This window comes from Somniosus microcephalus, chromosome 25, assembly GCF_052327205.1.
Source record: "Somniosus microcephalus isolate GS21.2 chromosome 25, FLI_Smic_1.0, whole genome shotgun sequence".
NCBI classification, from domain to species: Eukaryota; Metazoa; Chordata; class Chondrichthyes; order Squaliformes; family Somniosidae; genus Somniosus; species Somniosus microcephalus.
In genome coordinates, this window is record NC_141011.1 from 531,472 (window position 1) to 550,227 (window position 18,756).

Consider the following 18,756-nt stretch of genomic DNA (forward strand, 5'->3'; position numbering starts at 1 on the left):
GGCCGGCACTCTGTGGAAAATCTCTCTGACAGTCAGAGCTGGGTCACAAATGAATCCAGAGGTGGCGGCACAGAGCAACTTAAAGGCAGTGAGAGGACAGGGCGGAGACATCCTGCTGTCACCTCCCAGCCTCTCTGTGTTTCTCTTTCCTCAGAAACTCTCCCATTCCAATCGGCCACTCCACATTCCCAGACTACCCTCTTTCTGTCTCTAAGCTCGGAATATTTGCTATCGAGAAAGTTTCATCAGAATTAGAGGCAACACTTTGGATTCAAAGCCGTTTCATTGCTGCACTGATCGCGCTCCCTTACCCGATCACGGACATGCTCGCGACTGAAAACTTGAAATCAACTAAAACTTTCTGTTTAATTCCCACTTGGGGCTGAGCAGGGGCGCAGGGTGATCCTATGACAGGGAAATCTTTTGAATTGAGACAAGAGGGACTCTGAAATCCGATGATGAGAGCGGGCAAATACAGTGACATCAGTCTAACCCTCCCGCCCGTTTAACTCGCTGACACAATGGCCGGAATTTTAATGTGTCCATGCGTGCGGGTTTGGAGGCGGTTTGGGAGTAAAAGTGGAAATAAATGGGAGCGGGTGGGAAACCCGCCATCACCCCACCTTTAACTCGGGCGCATTTGTCAGTGTGGCGGTGATCCGAACGGCGGAGGCTGGCGACCTAATTTAGATCATTAACAGCTTGTTGTCAGTCCCTTAACCGCCTTTTCAACCTTTAGAATTTCACTGCATGACCACAGGAATCACGCAGCCCGGGACTGTTTGTCAAGCTGAGGCGGATCGAAGTCATTACTGCAGAGCATAGAAAGCATAAGAATTACTCACACCTGACACCTGTTTACAAATGCTGTTGCTGAGTGCATTTTCAGCACAGATTTAGGTCTCTCGGGGGAAAAATTTGGTGGTGCCCCCTTTGGGGCGCGAATGACACCAGTCGCTAATTTTAGTGCCCCAAAAAAGTTAGCGCCTTCCCCACAAATTCAGCAATAGCGCTCCAAGCAGGAGGCGGGACGCTACTGGAAGCGCTCCCCCTCCTTCTTGGGGCGCTACCGGTGAGTTTCGTGGCACTATGTGCAATAGTGCCACATGCGTTGGCACGTAGCGCCGCATCACTGCAGGCCTCTCTCCCCTGATTAAAGGGGAGGGGCCTAGCGCTGCACGCACTGGGGCCCTGCTGGACCACCGGGGAGTGGGGTGCCATGAAAACAGTCCAGCACTCGAGCGATCGCAGCCGGCACCCCGAAGAAAAAAGGGGCAGGGGGGCAGGTGCTGGCAGTCGGCAAACAAAAAATGGCCGCCTGACACCTGCCCTTTAAGTAGCGCCACGGCGACTGCAAAAACGCCATCCTGACCCTGTCGGACATATCATCCGGCGATAGGTCAGGGGGCGCAACCCAAGGTTGCTGCCGCGGGGTGCTACCGCTTACTGCCGCCGCTAACCTCCAGCTGAATTTCACGGGAGGCATTAGCGGCACCGCACCAGGGCACTGGGGGATTTGCACCTCTCATTAGCGACCCCCGGGGGAACTAATGAGAGGTACAAATCAACCCAATTTTTCCACCCCTAGAGTTTGCAACCTTTTCTGCAAATTCGGAAAACACCGTCACACCATTGCCAAATTCTGCTCCTCCTGCGACTGTGCAGGGGCAGACTCGGCCATCGCAATCCCAGGTGGCATCTGGGGCTCTGACTGACGGGGAGGCAATGGGTGAGAAGTGTATGTGCTTTGAGAGGAGCCCCCACTTCCATGTCCCCTCTCACCAGCATCCCTCTCATGGACTGGACAGCGCCTTGCTGCACAACAGTGGGGCCATGAGGACCCAGGTTTATGTTGACATCCCTCCGAGACAGGAGGCCTATGAGTCTCTGCCATCTATTCTCCATAGAGACCATGTGCTCCTGTGAGTAGTGCATTAGCGGCTCCATGGAGGTGGCCATCCTTTCCATGGCAGAGCCTTCAGTCCCAATCACCTGCGACACGGTGGTGCTCATGTTGGAGATGAACTCCTCCATTCTCAGAACATTTGCAGACATCGCGCTCGCAAAACTTGTCAGAGCCTCCTGCACTTCTTGCTGCACCTCCAGGAATACCCTCTTTCTGGATGCCCCCCGAGGCTCAGTGTCTGCATGCAACTGAGCAAAGCTGTCCCCTTTTTTTCTCTCTCCCACATGGCAGCTGTCTCCCATTCTGCCAGCGCATTTCACACCTAATCTAGAGCTGTCTTTTGTCTCCACTAGTTCTGTCACCATCTCGTCTGGTTTTGAATACCTCCTAATGTCTCTTCACTTCTCTTTTGTTCTCTTCCAGCCCCCAAACTGGCCTTTTAATCTGTTTCATTTCCTGTACTTCTTCAGTCTTGACAAAGGGTTTCAACCCGAAACGTTGACTCTATTTCTTTCTCCACGGATGTTGCCTGGCCTGCTGAGTTTTTCCAGCATTTTCTGTTGTTAATTCATAGAATCATCGAATGATTACAGCATGGAAGAAGGCCATTCGGCCCGTCGAGCCCGTGCCAGCTCTCTGCAAGAGCACCTCAGCTAGTCCCACTGCCCCGCCCTTTCCCCGTAGCCCTGCGAATTTCTTTCCTTCAGATACTTATCCAATTCCTTTTTGAAAGCCGTGATTGAGTCTGCCTCCACCAGCCTTTCAGGAAGTGCATTCCAGATCCTAACCACTCGCTGCGTAAAAAAGTTTTTTCTTATGTTGGCTTTGGTTCTTTTGCCAATCAACTTAAATCTGTGTCCTTTGGTTCTCGACCCATCTGCCAATGGGAACAGTTTCTCTCTATCTACTCTGTCCAGACCCCTCATGATTTTGAACATCTCTTTTAAATCTCCTTTCACTCTTCTCTGCTCGAAGGAGAACAACCCCAGCTTCTCCAGTCTATCCACATAACTGAAGTCCCTCATCCCTGGATTCGTTGTCGTAAATCTTTTCTGCACCCTCTCTAAGGCCTTCACATCCTTCCTAAAGTGTGGTGCCCAGAATTGGACACGATACTCCAGTTGAGGCCGAACCGGTGTTTTATACAGGTTCATCGTTGAAGTGGCAACCTGAAGGGCCAGGGGTTGGCTTCAGGGGCTAATAGGATAAGCCGGGGGAGAGAGCTTAAAGGATGTCTCTCTGGGGTAGAAGACCCCTGCAATTTATAAAGAGTTAGGTATCTCCGACGGCCGGGAGGGGGCCGGGGGAGAGAGCTTAAAGTGTCATAGAGTCATAGAGTTATACAGCACAGAAGGAGGCCCTTCGGCCCATCGTATCATAGAGTTATACAGCACCGAAAGAGACCCTTCGGCCCATCATGTCCACGCCGGCCATCAAGCCCTATCTATTCTAATCCCATTTTCCAGCACTTGGTCCGTAGCCTTGTATGCTATGGCATTTCAAGTGCTCATCTAAATGCTTCTCGAATGTTGTGAGGGTTCCTGCCTCTACCACCCTTTCAAGCAGTGAGTTCCAGATTCCAACCACCCTCTGGGTGAAAAAGTTTTTCCTCAAATCCCCTCTAAACCTCCTGCCCCTTACCTTGAAACTATGCCCCCTGGTTATTGACCCCTCTACAAAGGGGAAAAGTTCCTTTCTATCTACCCTATCTATGCCCCTCATAATTTTGTACACCTTAATCAGGTCCTCCCTCGGCCTTCTCTGCTCTAAGGAAAACATCCCCAGCCTGTCCAATCTCTCTTCATAGCTGAAGTGCTCCAGTCCATGTAACATCCTGGTGAATCTCCTCTGCACCTTCTCCAATGCAATCACATCCTTCCTATAGTGTGGCAACCAGAACTGCACACAGTATTCCAGCTGTGGCCTAACTAGCATTTTGTACAGCTCCATCATAACCTCCCTGCTCTTATATTCTATGCCTCGGCTAATGAAGGCAAGTATCCCATATGCCTTTTAAACCACCTTATCTACCTGTCCTGCTGCCTTCAGGGATCTATGTACATGCACACCAAGGTCCCTCTGATCCTCTGTCCTTCCTAGGGTCCTACCATTCATTGTGTATTCCCTTGCCTTGTTAGTCCTCACAAAATGCATCACCTCAGACTTTTCAGGGTTAAATTCCACTTGCCACTGTTCTGCCCATCTGACCAACCTGTAGCCTGAGGCTTCCCTCCTCGCCATGTCTCTCTGGGGGTAGATGACCCCCCGCGATTTATAAAGAGTTCAGTAAGTAAGATGGCCGAGGGAAAGCCGGGTCCTCAGGGATCCATAACGGAGTATTTGTTAAATAAACATGACAAGGTAATAAAAAGAATGGGAAAGGAAGGCTGGGATCCTGAATGGGTTCCCGACTGGCAGAAAGACTGGTGGAGTAAGGAAAGCAAAAATAAGGAGGACAAAGCAATAGTGGTTCTTTGCCATGTCCACCTGAATAATTTGTAAGATGGGAGCCACACAGAAGAAGGAAAAAGAGGAGCTAGTGGAACAGTTAAAAAAGGTAGGTGGCAAGTGTGCTGCTGTAATGAAGATGAGGTCAGTGCAAAGTGGAAGGAATGATAGTGAGGAGGTTGATTGGGATGATTTAGAAAGAGAGGCAGCAGAATGGGAGCGAGATGATGATGTTATCCTCACGCAGGATGATAAAATGTTAGAACAACAAAATCAGATCGAGCTTCTGCAGTGTCAAGTTGCCTCATCTGCTGCGATCATGCAGCAACAGAGTGTAAACGCGGATCAGGCAGGCTCCGCACTACAGAATCTTGAGGGAGCCAGGTGTCAGATAACCACCCTAACAAAAGATCTTATTTGCAGGCTAACCAATCTGAAAACTCAGCAAACAAAAACAAAAACAAAACAGGGATTTGGAAAGCTAGGGAAAGCTGCTGATACGTCAATTTAACAAAAAAAGGAAAAAGGGGAGAAACTTAAAGTTTTACCAACATGGAAGTTATTAACATCTGTGTTGAGACAAATAAAACACAAGATTGCTGAGTGAAAGGAACCTTAAAAATGCTGGAATTTCAGTTTGTGTGAAAGTATGTGTTAAAGTGTGAATGTTTTCCTGACTATGAATGTTTAAGAAGTTACTGTAAAGTCTGTGGGTTGTGCAGTTAATTACGACACAGACTTCAGGAGTAACATACAACAGGACTTTACTATTCGAAGGTCAGGGCGAATCTGCCCTATAAATCATGCCACAGCACTTATATACCGGTGTGGTCACCGTCGGTATTACCGTATACAGAAGCCAAACAAGTAGTGCCACACCTAAAATAGTTCTCTTAAAGGTGAACGGTTACATACAATAGTCTCTTAAAGGTAGACGGTTACATACACTACAATCCTCCCTTTTTAGCTTACAACATACGTATTCCCCATTAAACATAACATATATTCAACTTCATGTAAAACAATTTACAGATATAGTCTCTGCGGAAAACAGTTCACAGGTTCAGTCTCTGTGGGAACAGTTCACAGATTCAGTCTCTGGTCTTGACTCGGTCCGAACAACATCTCTGTGGTGTAGCCGGTTCACATTGCTAGCGTGACTCATCCAATAGTCTTTCCCTTGACGTAACAGCTTGAACTTCCGTCCTGCTGAACCAGCAGTGCTGACTTTTACAAACAGCTGGACTGCCTTCGTAATTTTTCCCTACTTTCCCATTAGAAGTGATAATGATTTAGATGGTTATCATCTTCGGCTTCGTCTTTTCCTTTTTTGCTTCTTGGAGACTCTCGGGGCTCCCTTATCAGCTGCCAGCTGTAGCGCCACCATCCCCCTATGTTCTTTAGACTTTAAGTGCTTCATCCTGATTTCTGCACTTTGGGAGTTTTCATCACAAGCTGGGCAGACCAAGTCCTCGTAATATTCCGTGTCACTCAACAGGTCATGGTAATATTCGGTGTCATCCTGAGCTAGTCTAGCGAGAGGGCCTGCTACTTCTTCCTTACCCAACTGGACGTTAGCCGACTGTTGTTCCCTCTCTAGACACCTTTCCTGAAGAGACTTCTTTATGCGTTCATATTCATCCCACTCTTCCTGGGTTTCCTGCAAATCCTTCACTAATGACTTCAATACTTCCCCTTCCATCGGAGATTGATTGATCGGGCTATTCAATCCTTCTACTGGAGCATCTGTTTCAACAGTCTGTTGTTCCCATTGACGTGATTCAGCGTACTTTTGGCATCCCAGTAAAATCCGTGTTGCACCCTCAGCTATATCCGTAACTTTTGAGAGCTCCGAACTCCTTCCCTCTGAAGATTGAAGCTCGTGTTCAGATTGTTCCCATTGCAGAGTCTTGTCCCTCAACATATGAAGGAGTTGGCTGACCGTTAACTCTTCCACGGGAACACTGTGAATCAGAGTCTTCTCCATTTCATCCACCTTTTCCTCCAATGCTTTCACCTTCTTTTCCTCTTGGACTTTGGCTTTCAGCGCTCGGAGAAGTTGTGCCATGATGCTATCTAGCTCTTGTGCCATGATGCTCTCTAGCTCATGTCTTACAGTCTCTGTGTTTCTTACAGTTTCCTTTTCTTCCGCTGAAAGGATTCCCAGTTGAATCTGTTCTTCAAGTTGTTGAACCTCGGTCATTGCCGCCTCATATTTGTCTTGGGTTTCCTTCAATAATTTTCTGAGTTCTTGGACATCTTGCCTTTCATGTTCTGCCATGTCTTTCACCTCTAATTTCTCATCTATGGATGGAACTTCTACCGATGAGTCTGTCTTGGCCTTGAGCTCATCAAGAATTTCCTGCAGCCTTTGGACTTCTTGCTCATGTTCAACCTTTAGTTGCTCATATGCTTCTACTGAAACTAGCTTTTCGGAGGTTGCCGAGTTAACCCCTCCAGAATTGTAGCCTGGGCCTGTTCATACTGTTCTTTCAACTTCTCACACTCTGCTTGTAAGGAGTCATAGAGAAGAACTGGAATAAAATCCTGGCTTCCTGAAGATTCCTCTTCATTTGCTTCTTTCGCAATTTTCTGTTGGAGTTCAGCCAAGGCTGCTATGCTATCTGCCTCTCGAAGTCTCACTGCCATCAAATCTTCTTTATTCTTGCAGTCTATCTCAGCCATTTTCCCTTTACTTTCATTTAACTGAGTGAGTAGTCCCTTATTCTGGGCTGAGAGATATTGCACCTTCTTCTGTAGACCATTGCACTCCTTCTCTGCTCGACATAGCTGGTTACTGCTGATTTGGTTCTGTGTTTCAAGTTCCAACATCCTTTGCTTAGCTTCTTTCAGTTTCGCCCCTATAAGCTCCTCTTGCAACATGGCCACATTATTCTCATCAGGTAAAGAAGCGTTTCTCTTTTCTATGTCCAAGATTTTTTTCTGCATCTCTTTAAGTGCACACTGCGATTCAGCTTCTCTTACCCTTGCCTGCACTAGCTCCGTCTCCAATTGCAGAACAAAATCCTCAGTGTAGCGTGGTTTGCCTTTATGCTGTATCTCTAGATCATGCAAATATTCTAACTCCTGAACATCATAAGGGAGATGTGATCGGTAATTGGTCACGATGGCTCTATGGTCGCTCTCTGCTTGAGCTAGCTGCTTCTGTTGTCTTTCCGTTTGAGTCCGAGCTCGGTGTTCTTCCGTCATGGATATGTCCGTAACTTGAACAGGCTCAGAATTTTCTGTCAAACTAGGTTGTCGTTGTTCGGTGGAGTTCTGTTCTGAAACTTTGTTCTTCTCTGGAGCATAAGCCTTTATGCATGCCTCCGTTTTTCCAACCTTCGTCGGCAAGTCCATTTCCGCCTTGTCTTTCATATTTGGGTTGGTCTTATCGTCATCCGTTTCAGAATCTGAGCTGCTTGTCTGCACCGAGTCCTCACTCGTTATGGCTTTTAGATAGTGCCATTCCATGTCTATTTTCTTGATCCACTCCCGTCCTAGAAGTGGTGGTCCTCCCTCATGTAGTACGTATAAGTTCATTCTTGGGTGTTCTTTACCCCTATCTCTCACTTTGACTCTTATCTTTCCCATGGGGTATACTTTATGCCCCGTGTATGTCTGCAATACGAACTTGGTATCTCTTAAGGGTATATGTGAGAATAGCCGGTGGTAATCCCTTCGATTTATGACTGATAGAGCTGATCCAGTGTCCAACTCCATTTTCACTTGGATTCCAGCTATTTTTAGCATGACCCAGATAGTTAGTAGGTCAGCTTCCTTACTCACATTGTGAATTCTCAGACTACCCAGCTCCTGGCTGTTTGGGTCTGAGTCTGAATTCTGTTCATCTGAACTCTTCTCAGCCACCTTGTGTACCTTGTTGTACTTTTCCTGTGATGGCTTCCTTTGGTTGTTGGTCCTTTGGTTGTTGGTCTTCTTCCCCGACCGGCATACCTTAGCTATGTGACCCAGTTTGCCACATTTCCTACATTCCTGGTTCTTAAACCAGCATTGGTTCTGGTCGTGTGTTGTCTTCCCACAACGATAGCATTTTGTTGTTGTCGAGGTAATTTGATCCACACTTAGTGCTGCTGTCTTTAGCTGCATTTCCGCAGTTCCCTTCGCTGCGGCTTCGTGCGATGCTGCAATAAGGACAGCCCTGTCAAGTGTAAGGTCGTTCTCTTCGAGTAGTCGCTTTTGCGTTCCTTCCTTTGCCAACCCGCACACGAACTTATCTCGCAATGCCTCTGTCAGATTCCCTCCAAACTGGCAGTATTTCGCTAGTCTACGCAGTTCGACCAAGTATTCTGCGTTGCTTTCGTCTTTCCGTTGCGTTCTCGCATAGAATTTGAATCGTTCAGCCAACATCAACGGTGTAGGGTTCAAGTGGTCCTTCAGTACAGCCACAATATCATCGAAAGTCTGATCCGCCGGTTTAGCTGGTGCTAGTAGATGCTTCAAGAGCCCGTATGTCTTTGCGCCCATTGAGTTCAGCAAGGTTATAGCTTTGTCATCTTCTTCTATTTTATTGGCCTCACAATAGATCTCAATGCGTTCCACGTACGTGGCCCAGTCTTCTACCTCGGAATTAAAATCGTTGATGTTACCACGCTTAGGCATCTTCCTCTCTTTGGGAACAACACAAGTATTTCTTTAAATTATTATTTCTTTTTTTTTTCTAAGATGGCGGTTTTCCCGCGAAAATGGCGGTTTCCCGCTCTTATCTTCTCTCCCCGCCCACTTCAATGGCGGTTTCCCGCTTCTGTCTTCTTCCCCGCCTAATGGCGGCTTCCCGCGTTTCTTCCCTGGCGGGAGGGGTACACTTTCCCCACGGGCGACGGCCGCTGGCTTCCAGGTTCACAGCCTACGCATCGGCTTCAAGGCTTTCCCTTTTTTTTTTTATGGCAGGGCGACCGGCTCTGGGTACCTCGTTGCCGGCGAACAGGTTCAGCCGCTGGGCTGGCTCTCGCACAGTTCCCCTTGCTCGGCTCTGTCTCTCTCCCGCTCGCTCGGCTCTACCGGCGCTGGGTACACCCCGTTGACGGAGGACAGTTCAGCCACTGGACTGGCTCTCGCACAGTTCCCCTTGCTCGGCTCTGCCTCTCTCCCGCTCGCTCGGCTCTACCGGCGCTGGTTACACCCCGTTGACGGAGGACAGTTAAGCCGCTGGACTGGCTCTCGCGCAGTCTCTCTTGGTCGGCTCTGCCTCTCCCGCTCGCTCGGACCCCAATCGCGCCTCCCAGCCCTCTCGCAGTCCGGTGCTTCTCTCCCCGGCTGCGGCTGAGTTTCTCTCTTCCCGCGCCTACGCTCCCGGTCGCAGCGCTTCGTGGCTTCGGTCACCGCCCGGCTTTTCCCGCCGGTCGCGGCCTCTCACAACGCCATTGGACCCGGCTTTTTGTCCGGCTCCTTTTCCCCCTCGACCGTGGTCGAGTGCCCAGCCCTTATCCTCCGGCTATTCTTTTCACTTTCCCTTACTCACAGTCACCGTGGCAGAAGGGACAGTCAGTGCCTGTTGCTGATGGAAGTTTTTGTCGCTAAAGTCTTCCTCCTTTCTACTGCTGCAGCCTTGAGTTTTCTCCCAGCCGAATGACGAGGGCGGTTGCCTCTTTTCGACGCTCTTTCGTTGCTTTGAAATTATTGTTGCCGCAGGGTACGATCGGACTCGTCGCCACTGTAAAGTCTGTGGGTTGTGCAGTTAATTACGACACAGACTTCAGGAGTAACATACAACAGGACTTTACTATTCGAAGGTCAGGGCGAATCTGCCCTATAAATCATGCCACAGCATTTATATACCGGTGTGGTCACCGTCGGTATTACCGTATACAGAAGCCAAACAAGTAGTGCCACACCTAAAATAGTTCTCTTAAAGGTGAACGGTTACATACAATAGTCTCTTAAAGGTAGACGGTTACATACACTACAGTTACAGTATTTCTTTTGTCTGAAAGTCTGTTTTTAAAAAACAGAAATATGTCTGTTGTGCATGTTTTAGCTCCACCCACTTCTCTGTGTTAAAAAGCGTTTAACCCTTTTGTCTTGTCTTGGATTTTGGAAGTTTTAAGAATGTGAGAATAAGGTTGTGCCCCCAGAATTGAAAAAAAATTTGAACTACAATTTAAATTAAGCTGGTGTGGAAAAACTGAGAAAAACAAAAAGTTTGTTTAACAAAAGATGAAGTTCCAGTCTAAAATTTAACCTTGGAGCTGTGGTTGCTATGGTGACATTTTCCAAACGGTTTAACTTGATTTGTTTAAATGTGAAAAACTAATTTTTCTCCAGTTGTAACTGGATTTGTTACATATGAAGCAATTACCATCCGGAAATGCATGGTGACTTTGCATTGAACAACGGGTCTCAGGCATGTTCAGTTACTTGACAACAGCAAGACATGAAATGGTTAATGTGGCTCAGGAGAGTGAGACAACTTTGAAAGCATTGACACACACTCCATCGAGAAACTATCTAATTAATGAAATAATCAGAATAGAGTTAAACACACTGCTACCTGTTAGAGGGATTGAAATTGAAGTTTAAGTGGAGAGTTACATGGAATTTGGATCAGGACAATTGAGGGCTAAGGAGAAATCATGTTTAGTAAGAATTATCCACAAGATGAATATGAGTAAAAGCGATCTAGAGAATCTTTTAAGTCCATGATTTGTTGATTAGATGTTAAACTGTAATGTCGCTTGAAATGATTGTAAGACTGAATTTAACTTGTAACTGTAATAATTGTGATTTGTAGGTAACAGAGTGTGGGAAAAACCAGTACGAATCCAGTATGAGGTGGTTTTGGTGGTACCTCCTGTGTCACTACCACCACAACTACCATGCTTTACAGGTCTAACAGGACCTGTCCCATCACCCAACACGTTTTACTCAATATCAAAACCTATGCTCAAGTGAAACTGACAGTAAATGAGATAATGAGATATGAGCTGCACAATTATGTAGCACAATTCGGATACTACATTCTCCTATTGTCTGAGCGTTTCAGTGAGCTCGAGATGCGGCTGAACTCCTCCCTAAAGCATTTTTATGTTTTGGAGCAAGACAACTTGAGAATAGATATTGAAATTGACAGCATAGGGGACAACACACACAACCAAGTACAGTATAATGAGGAAAAGATGAGGGGGAACTGAAGGCCAGATAATGTGGTTTAAAAAAAAACAGGAAAGCAGACGTAAGGGCCTTGAGACTGGGACAGTTGAGATAACAAGAGATATCTGCCAAAGCCTACTAACTGGTAATTAACGGTTGAGTGATTATCGGTCGTAGATTGATTATGTATCAGTAAACTGCCATGACCATTGTAAATTTGAGAAACTTCGGTGCGCTGAAGGCTCTCCCCTGCATGCTTGTAATAAGTTTCTCACATATTGCAGCCTACCCGTGACTCCGAGTGGTTTCTTTCCACAACAATCATAATTTACACACTATTGTACTCTATACCTCTATTCATGAAGCCCAGGATCCCGTAAGCTTTTGTAACTGCTTTCTCAAACTGCCCTGCCACCTTCAACATAATCCCCCAGGTCTCTCTTATCATGTACCATCTTTAGGATTGTACCCTTTAGTTTATATTTCCTCTCCTCATTCTTTCGACCAGAATGTATCACTTTGCACTTTTCTGCATTGAATTTCATCTATTATGTGTCCGCCCATTCCACCAGCCTGTCTATGTCCTCTTGAAGTCTATCACTATCCTCCTCACTGTTTACTATATTTCCAAGTTTTGTTTCATCTGCAAATTTTGAAATTATGCTCTGCATTCCCATATCCAAGTCATTAATAGAGATCAAGAAAAGCAGTGGTCCTATAACCGACTCCTGGGGAACACCACTGTATACCTTCCTCAAGTCTGAAAATCAACCATTCACCACTACTCTCTGTTTCCTGTCACTTAGCCAATTTCGTATCCATGCAGCCACTGTCCCTCTTATACCATGGGCTTCAACTTTGCTGGCAAGCCTATTATGTGACACTGTGGCAAAGCCACCAAGGGACTCCTGTATGACTATATAACTGCCTTTAACAGAGTGCTACAGCACCTATGTTTGTTTACTGTTTGTAAATAACCCGTTCTCGGTAAGTTCCAGAACCAGCGCAATGACGGCATCACATTGGTCACGTGACGTCCCGAACGGCGGGAAACATGATGACGTGATGACGTCAGGCTGGGAGGTTCCCAGGTCAGACCTGGTGAAGCCAGCCTTAAGGAAAGACCTGTTGATTGTTTCTCCTGCATTCCATTGTTTGTTCTTTAGTTTACATTAAACTTTGTTTAATTATCGGACTGACTCGACCTCAGTATTTCAGCTAGGGATCTGAGGATTCCTACAACACTTTGTCGAACGCCTTTTGGAAATCCATGTACACCACGTCAACCGCATTGCCCTCATCAACCTTCTCTGTTACCTCATCAAAACATCCGATCAAGTTCTTTAAACACGATTTGCCTTTAACAAATCTATGCTGGCTTTCCTTCATTAATCCACACTTGTCCAAGTGACTGCTCATTTTGTCCCTGATTATTGTTTCTAAAACCTTCCCCACAACCAAGGTTAAACTGACTGGCCTGTAGTTGCTGGGTTTATCTTTACACCCTTTTTGAACAAGGGTGTAACATTTGCAATTCTCCAGTCTCTGGCACCACCCCCATTTCTAAGGAGGATTGAAAGATTATGGCCAGTGCCTCCACGATTTCTTCCTTCACTTCCCTCAGAACCCTAGGGTGCATCCCATCTGGTCCTGGTGACTTATCTACTTTAAGTACAGCCAGCCTTTCTAGTACCTCCTCTTTATCAATTTTTATCCCATCCAGTCTCTCCTCTACCTCCTCCTTCACTATGTCTATGGCAGCATCTTCTTCCTCGGTGAAGATAGATGCAAAGTACTCATTTAGCACCTCAGCCGTACCCTCTGCCTCCATGCATAGATCTCCTTTTTGGTCTCTAATCGGCCTCACCACTCCTCTTACTATCCGTTTACTATTTATATGCCTGTAGAAGACTTTTGGATTATCTATTATGTTAGCTGTCATTCTATTCTCATGCCCTCTCTTTGTCCCTCTTATTTTATTTTTCATTTCTCCTCTGAACTTTCTATATTTAACCTGATTCTCAGATGTATTCTTGACCTGACATCTGTCACAGGTGCTCTTTCTCTGCTTCATCTTCTTCTCTCTATCTCTTTTGTCATCCAGGGAGCTCTGACTTTATGCACATGATGAACATTCACTTGCTGCTGACATCAGTCCCCCATATGAGTGACTGCTGTATGCCTTGTGGCTGTATGAGATGTAATTCCATCACCAGGTTGTTGAGATGTCCCCCTCTCTCTGTCTCCCACCACCAGCAGCTCTGCAACTCCTGAGATGTCCAGGGCCACCTCCTCTGCTGGAGTCAACGTGGCCAATGATAGAGAGCCACCTCTGGTTTTCTCCCTCTCCCTCTTATTGTGGGCTCTCTTCTCCTGCAAGGAGGGAAAGAGAAGTTTGAGTGAGAGTGATGGAATGAGTGTAAGGAATGGATGGGTTTGGTTTTTAGAGGGTGACTATGAGGGAGTGGGGGGACAATGCCAAGTGGCCTCTTTGTGTGGTGTTATTTGCTTTGATTGCATTAGGATGCGGCTGAGTGTGAGGGGTGGTTAGTCAGATGGGGATGTGATTATGTAGATAGAGAGAGAGGGATGGCTGGACGTGCAAGGTATGTTGGTGTGAGTAAGGATGTGCAGGAGGAGGGTAGGAAAGGCAGAGTGATGGGGATGTGATGAGAGGCACAGCAGGATGAGGTTGAGTGTGGCTTTGTACTCACCATTCCTGATCTAATGAGATCATTGAAGCGCATGCGGTTCTGCACCCAGGTCCTCCTCACCACATCCTTGCTGTTTACCTCCTCTGCTATCTCAAGCCAGGCTCTTTTGGTCTCCTGAGGAGGTCTCTTGCGCCCATCAGAAGGGAAGAGGATCTCCCTGCGTGCTCTCGCTCCCTCCACAAGCATATGGAGGGAGTCTTCTGAGAACCTGGGTGCAGTCCCCTGCCTCTGTGCAGTCATGTGTGCAAGGCTGAGCAAGACCCAAATGCTCAAATGTAATGCCTGCACACTCCTAGATCAACCTTCATATGCAATGTGGCAAGGCTCCTTTAAGTATCCCGGCTGGAAATGAGTCATTCAATGAACATGTATAAACTGGTTCGGCCTCAACTGGAGTATTGTGTCTAATTCTGGGCACCGCACTTTAGGAAGGATGTGAAGGCCTTAGAGAGGGTGCAGAAAAGATTTACGAGAATGATTCCAGGGATGAGGGACTTCAGTTACGTGGATAGACTGGGGAAGCTGGGGTTGTTCTCCTTAGAACAGAGAAGATTGAGAGGAGATTTGATAGAGGTGTTCAAAATCATGAGGGGTCTGGACACAATAGATAGAGAGAAACTGTTCCCATTGGCGGAAGGTTCGAGAACCAGAGGACACAGATTCAAATTGATTGGCAGAAGAACCAAAGGCGACATGACGAAAAACTTTTTTACGCAGCGAGTGGTTAGGATCTGGAATGCACTGCCTGAAAGGGTGGTGGAGGCAGACTCAAGCACGGCTTTCAAAAGGGAATTGGATAAGTACCTGAAGGAAAGATAGAAGCATAGAAAAATAGGAGCACGAGTAGGCCATTCGGCCCTTCGAGCCTGCTCCGCCATTCATTATCATCATGGCTGATCCTCCACCTCAATACCATATTCCCGCTCTCTCCCCATACCCCTTGATGACATTTGTGTCTAGAAATCTATCTATCTCCTTCTTAAATATATTCAGTGACTTGGCCTCCACAGCCTTCTGTGGTAGAGAATTCCACAGGTCCACCACCCTCTGAATGAAGAAATTTCTCCTCATCTCAGTCCTAAATGTCCTACTCCGTATCCTGAGACTATGACCCCTTGTTCTAGACCCCCTAGCCAGGGGAAACATCCTCCTAGCTTCCAGTCTGTCTAGCCCTGTCAGAATTTTATACGTTTCAATGAGGAAAGGAATTGCAGGGCTACGGGGAAAGGGCGGGGGAGTGGGACTAGCTGAAGTGCTCTTGCAGAGAGCCGGCACGGGCTCGACGGGCCGAATAGCCTTCTTCTATGCTGTAACCATTCTATGATGTCATCAGACCCGCACCATTTAATAGGGCTGGGAAACGCGCAGGCCTGCCTCAATGTGATACAATAATTGGCTGTGTGGTTGATAATGAAGAAGAAAGCTGCAGACTGCAGCAAGATATCAATGAACTGGTCAGATGGGTGGAACAGTGGCAAATGGAATTCAATCTGGAGAAGTGTGAGGTAATGCATTTGGGGAGGGCTAACAAGGCAAGGGAATACACAAACTCCGCTAACTCACTCACCAAACTCGCAGCTTAATACTCTGTTCCGATCTGCACTCCGTGTTCCTTTCTTTTTCCATCTTTGTCAGCTTCCAGGACAGCAGGAGCTAAAAAGCTGCACAAGAGGGGACAGAGAACCAGTGGTGAGTATTTCCACAGTATTTCTACAGTCCAGTCATTAAAGTAAAAGTATGGTCCCTAGTGTATTTAATATTCTTTAATTTAATTTAAAGGGAGTAAATTAAGGGTAGGACATGGCAGGGCAGCTCGGCAGCATGGAATGCTCCTCCTGTGCTATGTTGGAAGTCAGGGACATTTTTGGTGTCCAGGGCGAACACGTGCAGGAAGTGTCTCCAGCTGCAGCTACTCGAAATCCACGTTTCGGAACTGGAGCAGTGGCTGGAGTCACTGTGGAGCATCCACGAAGCTGAGATCTTCGTAGATAGCATGTTTAACAAGGTGGTCACACTGCAGGTAAAGAGTGCACAGGCAGACAGGGAATGGATGACTACCAGACAGAGTAGAAGAACTAGGAAGGTAGTGCAGAAGTCCACTGGGTCCATCTCCCTCTCCGACAGATTTTCCATTTTGGATACTGGGGGAGATGGTTTCTCAGGGGAATGCAGCAAGAGCCAAGTCTGTGGCACTACGAGTGGCTCAGCTGCACAGGAGGGGAGGAAAAAGAGTGGGAGAGCAATAGTGATGGGGGATTCTATCGTAAGGGGAACAGATAGACGTTTCTGTGGCCGCAGACATGACTCCAGGATGGTATGTTGCCTCCCTGGTGCCAGGGTCAAAGATGTCACTGAACAGCTGCAGGGCATTCTGAAGGGGGAGGGCGAACATTCAGAGGTCGTGGTTCACATTGGTACCAACGACATAGGTAGAAAGAGGGATGGGGTCCTGCAACAAGAATTTAGGGAGCTAGGTAGCAGATTAAAAAGCAGGACCTCAAAGGTTGTAATCTCTGGATTACACCCGGTGCCACGTGCTAGTGAGTATAGGAATAGGAGGATAGAGCAGATGAATGCGTGGCTAAAGAGTTGGTGCAGGAGGGAGGGCTTTAGTTTCCTGGATCACTGGGTCTGCTTCTGGGGAAGGTGGGACCTGTACAAGTCGGACGGGTTGCACCTGAACCTGTCCTTGCGGGACAGTTTGCTAGTACTGTTGGGGGGGTTTAAACTAACTTAGCAGGGGGATGGGATATGAAGTGGAGCTATAGTAGGGGGTGATGCACAGCCAAATATAGAGGAAAAAACAAGTCAGCCTGGAAGGCAGAGCAAATATGTAAAGCACAAGGGAGTATGGCAAGGCTGGATGGCATTTATTTTAATGCAAGGAGTCTTGCGAGTAAGGCAGATGAATTGAAGGTGTTGATGAACACGTGGGAGTATAATATTGTTGCTATCACAGAGACATGATTGAGGGAGGGGCAACACTGGCAGCTCAATATTCCAGGGTATAGAATCTTCAGGCAAGACAGAGAGGGTTGTAAAAGAGGAGGGGGGTGTCACAATATTAATCAAGGGATCAATTACTGCTGTAAGGAGGGATGATATCTTAGCAGGTTCCTCTAATGAGGCCATATGGGTAGAACTTAAAAACAAAAAGGGGGCAAGCACTTTGCTGGGCGTGTACTATAGGCCCCCAAACAGTCAGGGGGAGATAGAGGAACAGATATGTAGGCAAATCTCAGAGAAGTGTAGAAATAATAGGGTAATAATAGTAGGGGATTTCAACTTCCCCAATATTAACTGGGATAGTCAGAGTGTGAAAGGCTTAGAGAGTGCGGAATTCTTAAAGTGCATCCAGTAGAGCTTTTTGAGCCAGCATGTAGAAAGTCCTACAAGAGAGGGGGCGGTACTGGACCTAATTCTAGGGAATGTAACCGGGCATGTGGTAGAAGTGTTAGTAGGAGAGCATTTTGGTGACAGTGACCATAATTCGGTGAGATTTAAGGTAGCCATGGAAAAGGACAAAGATGGACCAGAAATAAAGGTTCTAAATTGGGGGAAGGCCGATTTTAATATGATAAGGCAGGATCTAGCCAAAGTGGACTGGGATCAGCTACTTGTAGGAAAATCCACTGCAGAGCAGTGGGAGTCTTTCAGAAAGGAAATAGAGAGAGTACTACGGCAACATGTTCCTGTAAAGGTCAAGGATGGGACCAACAAGCCCAGGGAAACCTGGATGTCAAAGGATATACGAGAATGGATTTTGGCAGATACAAAGGACTAAAAACAGTGGAAGCCCTAGAGGAGTATAGAAAGTGCAGGGGGGTACTTAAAAAAGGAATTAGGAGAGAAAAGAGGGGGCATGAAATAACACTGGCGGGCCAAATAAAGGAAAATCCCAAGGTGTTTTATAAGTATATTAAGGGCAAGAGGTTAACCAGGGAAATAGTAGGGCCCATTAGGGACCAAAGTGGCAATCTGTGTGTAGAGCCAAAAGATGTAGGTGGGGTTTTAAATGAATATTTTGCATCTCTGTTCACTATGGAGAAGGACGATGTAGGCATAGAAATCAGGCAGGGGGGTTGAGATATACTTGAACAAATTAGTATCGAGAGGGAGGAGGTGCTAGCGGTTTTAGCGGGCTTAAAAGTGGATAAATCCCCAGGCCCAGACGAGATGTATCCCAGGCTGCTGTGTGAGGCAAGGGAGGAGATTGCAGGGACTCTGACACAAATTTTCAGAACCTCTCTGGCCACAGGGGAGGTGCCGGAGGACTGGAGAACAGCTATCGTAGTACCATTATTCAAGAAGGGTAGTAGGGATAAACCAGGGAATTACAGGCCAGTGAGCCTAACATCAGTGGTAGGGAAATTATTGGAAAAAATTCTGAAGGACAGAATTAATCTCCACTTGGAGAGGCAAGGATTAATCAAGGATAGTCAGCATGGCTTTGTCAGGGGAGATCATGTCTGACCAATTTGATTGAATTTTTCGAGGGGGTGACTAGGTGTGTGGCTGAGGGTAGTGCAGTTGATGTGGTCTACATGGACTTTAGTAAGGCTTTTGACAAAGTCCCGC

The 18,756-nt window shown here is 46.9% G+C and overlaps 1 pseudogene; it reads left to right on the forward strand.

The window, feature by feature from the left end:
* The first annotated feature begins 4,409 nt into the window (after positions 1-4,409).
* The window catches only part of LOC147100474 (ribosomal protein S6 kinase alpha-5 pseudogene), a 53,335-nt pseudogene continuing 38,988 nt past the window's right edge, over positions 4,410-18,756 (forward strand).